The sequence below is a fragment of the Trachymyrmex cornetzi genome, unplaced genomic scaffold (assembly GCF_001594075.2).
Source record: "Trachymyrmex cornetzi isolate Tcor2-1 unplaced genomic scaffold, Tcor1.1 scaffold960, whole genome shotgun sequence".
In the NCBI taxonomy this organism is placed as follows: Eukaryota; Metazoa; Arthropoda; class Insecta; order Hymenoptera; family Formicidae; genus Trachymyrmex; species Trachymyrmex cornetzi.
The window spans coordinates 32,158-37,451 of NW_017300312.1; positions in this window are offsets into that span (position 1 = coordinate 32,158).

The window sequence follows — 5,294 nt, forward strand, 5'->3', positions numbered from 1 at the left end:
CCCCTGCCTTACCCCCCTTGCCAAAAACTTTTTCCTACCTCCCCCCCTGCCCTGACTCTACTCTTTGTTTCCCAATTATCTCTCCCACCCTCTCTACCAGCCCTTCCCTTACCCCTCCCGTCTCATCTTATCTAACAAAACCCCCCTATCCACCGAATCAAACGCCGCTTTCAAATCAATAAACAATGCAATTAATTTCCCTCCTTTTTTCCTTACTTGCCTATTTACCAAAAAGTTTTTTCCCCTCCACTTCCTCCCTTAACCTTTCCGCTAGCACCGCCGTATACACCTTATACAAAGTCGGCATTATTGACACCCCCCTATAATCCCTTACCTCCTCCCCCTGCCCCTTCCCCTATATACGTCCAATTACTCTTTTCGTATCCTCTTTTATATCTCCATTCAATCTAGCCCACCCCCTCGCCCTTTTAAACTTCACCAATTTACCCCTAACCTTGTTTTTCCTATTATCCCTAGACCTTCAGTCCTCTTCCTACTCTCCTTCAATCCCTTCCCTTATCCTTCCTCCCTCTCTCCTGTTCTTGCATTAAAATCCCCCCCATCACAGTTTTTATCTCCTCTTCCTTTTCCTCCATCCATTCCGCCAAACTCACCATCTTTCTTTCCATATCCATATTTATATACACTCCCACCATCCTTACCCTATTCCTTTCTACTTTCAACATCCCTGTCATCACCCCCTACTCTTCCTTTCTTCCCTCCTCCCCCATATACAACTCCTTTCTAATCCCCATCAACATTCCCCCCATTGCCCTTCCTTTTTTATTTTTCCTCTTCGCCTCCTACACTCTCCATACATATCCCTCCGGCAACCTCTCTTTTAAATACTTATCTCCCTTTTTCTCCACCCATGTCTACATCAAAACCATCGCATCCCACTATATGTCTTATACATATATATTTCGAGTAAAATTTTCCTCGGAAAGGATGTTTTGGAATGTAACATAAGTAAATATTTAATCAATTAAATTAAAGAGCTCTTTTAAATAACAAAAATGTCGAGAATATAGAAGGGCAAATTAGAGTCAAATTCGAATATACATACGTGTAAAACGTTTAAAGTTTTTACATTCTGATAAATTGATATAAAATATAAATTTAATTTTAAAAACTTAATGTTACATTGTATTACATTTTATATTTTTTTCTTTTTTTAATTTTTTGAGCCTTATTATTATAACATTTTATATTCTTCTATATTCTTGATATTTTTGTTAAGTAAATATCCTTATTATACTTACATCTTGTTGTTCCACGTTTAAATTTTTGTATAAGAGCGATGTCGCTAAAAGTTGGATTAGGGTCACTTTCACCATCGTCGGTTTACTTAACCAGCCCAGTAACTAATGGAATAGAAAGACATAGAATTATTTCTATCTCTTTCTATTTTATTACAGTTACTAGGTTGGTTAACAAAGGCGTTACATGACACTGAGTAGGTACACTCCAGCGTAGGGCGTAAAATTTGGAGGGGCACAAAATTTTAAGCAGCGCTACTCTTGTAAATACATATAAAGCTCTATCTTACTTGATGTTTTAAATGAATTAGTTAAAGTGGTTTTCTGAAAACCTTTTTAAATTTAGCGATAGCGTTACAGATTTTATTAACTGTGCCAATGTCTGTATCAACTGCAGAGGCATCTTTCTCAAAATTAAAAATAATAACGAATTATCTGAGAAATACAATGACGTAGAGGCGGTCATGCAGTTTAGCTATGATACCAACTGAAAAAGAATTGGTGAACAATTTTTTATTATGTAATCAGTCTTGACAGTCCTACAAATTGAGACGTAATAGTATGTTGCATTAAGCGTCAAATATATTATTACAAAAGAAAATATGAAAGGATCTAACCGAATAAGTATATGAAAAATGCTCCCAAATCAAATCCAATTTTGAGTACCTAACATTGTTAAACTCAATAAAAGATTATTTTACACCAAATTTCAACCTGCTAAATTTATTCATGTAGCAGTAATGATGAAAAACGTCAATTTCAATTTTTTATTTTTATTTTCCTATCATGTGAATTAAAAAATCTGAAAAAATTTGACACACTTTTTAGCATAATATTACATCTAAAAAGAATTTTTTTAGATTTTTTATGAAAAATGTAAATTAAAAAAAATATAAAAAGTTTTAAATGCATGTTTTTATCGAAAATATTCGAGTACTGTCTTCAATAAATTATGGTGAATTGATCATTCCCTAATGAATGAAATATGTCGTATTCAGATTTTTAAAGGCGTGGAGCATTGTTTTAAAAATTAAAACTCAGTTTTTTAATTTTTAAAACAATGTTTCACACTTTTAAAAAATCTAAAAAATTTTTTTTAGATGTAATATCGTGCTAAAAAGTGTCAAATTTTTTCGGATTTCTAAATATTTTTTTTTGTATTTAATATTCTTTATTTGTATTTCCCCGTCAGAAATGTATTTAATATAATATTATTATATTTATACATACATTATTTTGAAATATTTTATACGATATGGCATGTATAATTAGAAGTAACCAATTTTTTAAATGAAATTATAGTGTAAAGAAAAAATATAGACTTAATTTTTTTGATATTTAATTATTACAATAACATCGTTTGCATCAAATAATTTTTGTATATCCCAGGTAATATATTTAAGATTTTTTTTCTCTTGATGGGTACTGGGTACTCTCTCTCTCTCTCTCTCTCTCTCTCTCTCTCTCTCTCTCTCTCTCTCTCTCTCTCTCAAATGATAGTGAGTATCTTTAAAGTTATCTTTCCGAGAAAGGACGATCATATTAGTGCAAAAATTGATTTCGTCAAATATTTTATTCTTATTCTACAAAGTTTTTTTTATTTATGTCAAAACGCCATATTGCGTTGCTGCTTCCGCTTTTTAATTCACATTTTTCGTAAAAAATCTAAAAAAATTCTTTTTAGATGTAATATCATGCTGAAAAGTGTGTCAAATTTTTTCAGATTTTTTAATTTACATGATAGGAAAATAAAAATGAAAAATTGAAATTGACGTTTTTCATCATTACTGCTACATGAATAAATTTAGCAGGTTGAAATTTGGTGTAAAATAATCTTTTATCGAGCTTAACAATATTAGGTACTCAAAATTGGATTTGGTTTGGGGGCATTTTCCATATGCTTATTCGGCTAGATCTTTTATTGTATTCGTATTCCTGTGTTACGCAAATTGTTGGAAATTCCTTTTTTTTTTAGAATTGTTGGTTCGTTGCAATTGGCGGGGGATTGGTGCTTCAGAGACTTAGCAATCCTTGTGATGGGGCGCAAAAGCAAATTCCAGCGTAGGGTGCAAAAGGCGGTCATAACGCTTCCGCTGGTTAAGTTAACTAAGCTTGGTGAAAGTGGCCCTTAATCCAACTATTCAACAATGTCGCATAACCCAATCAGCGCGAAGAAAACTTCCAACAGTTGCAAAATAAACGTTCTACTAAACGCAGCCGATATCAATTCCACGCGGAAATCATCAAATTGACGTCGAATCGATGTCAATATCGAATCGATATCGACGATTTTGGGTGCATTCAGAGTTACGCATGAAGCACATGATGCATCATTTGTCCTCGTTGTTCACTAAATAATAAAGAAAAAATGAAAATAACAATAAAGATGTCTTCTCCAAATGATTTCTAATCGATTCCATTAATAAAATACATTAAATAAAATCACTATCTACTAACTTGATGCATGATAAAAAATTGTTAATAACAAGAAAAATACTATTACCCAAATATTTAAATACTTTTCCTAAATTTCCCCAAACGATTCCCAAATTATGTAGACATAAATACAGAAATATTCAATTTATCTGCTATCTTGTCAGTGATCAGATTAGCACCATTTGATTGAGGACCGGTTGTTTCATCTTTTGGTAAATACCTGTTGGGTAAGCAAGATTACCTAATCACATGCACGAATTGTCAGATTTACCTTACAGGTAAAATTTACTAAAAGGTGGAACCGTCCTGAATGAATCTCCTGTTCCTACCTAGAGTCCTATATATGAGAGAAGCGACATTCATCCCCACCACCTCTAGTATATGTTCAGCACCGCCATGTTTGGCCCGCTCCAGTTGATCAGTTCCGTTATACACCATTTACTCCATTATGAGAATCATGAACTCCGTCAGGATGAGGTTAAGCAAGTATTAATGTTTTTGTGTTTTTTTTTGTCGAATAATGTAACGATTAAGTAATGCAATTACAAAAATGTCACATAAAAAGTGTGGAAGGGTGCTGCTTAATAAAATGATTCCACAAATTGAAATAGATTGCTCTTTATTAGCTTTTGTACACTATATACAGATGTACCTCTCGGTACTATTGGAATTTCTTGATGGCCTTGCGGCGCGTGTGAGTGTGTCAGTGTATAATTCAGAATGTTTTCTTGGAGCCGTCGGAGTCGGAGTCAGTGATGCACATTTGGCTCCCCGGCAATACAAGAATCAGCCCCACTACTCTCGCTGTCTCGCTCCCTCTCGCGAAGCCGCGCGAGAGAGAGCGAAACAGCGAGAGTGGTGGGGCTGATTCTCGTGTTGCCGGGGAGCCAAATGTGCATCACTGGTCGGAGTCCGTCCCGAAAAGCTACTGGGATAAGCGCGGGTTGATCCTTCTCCTCTTTCTTCGCCCCGGTGTCCTCTGTTTCACGGGCGTTAGCGGCAACGGGCTGATCAGTAGTCCTATCTCGAAGTAGTTGAGTTCCTCCGATAGCGGCAGTGGTACCGACGGCAGCGGAGGCCACGGGGAGCTCGTCTGCGTCTCGACGGTAGTGGATGGTCGCCGTCGAGGATCCCTGACGGGGGTATTCTCCCGCTGGAGCTCCGTACGAGCTTCCACGGAAAGAATGTAACTCCCGGGTCGAGCGGCCTCTCCTGAGGAAGTTCCCCAGGTGTGCGAGGGGGACCGTAGCGGTCCCGTCGGCGTTCCCATGGCAGGGTGGTCGGTGACTACTGCCAGGAATCGCTATTACAGAGGCCCAGAAGGGGCTCGCTCTGTCTTCGAAGGCCCGATGGCGAGCTCGCTTCGAGGGTATGCAGAGGCCCGTGTAAGAGCTCGCTCCACAATGAAAAGGCCTGAGGAAGAGCTCGCCTGAACGCCCGAGGGGCTCACTTCACTGGTTATACAAAAATAGTCTTACTAGAGTCAGAGGCCCGAGGTAGAGCTCACCCTGATTCTCGGGAGAAGATATCGATCGCTCTGCAGGGGTCTTATTAATACAGGCGATACTCGATCTTGCGTACGGGCGGGCGCTCGACCGC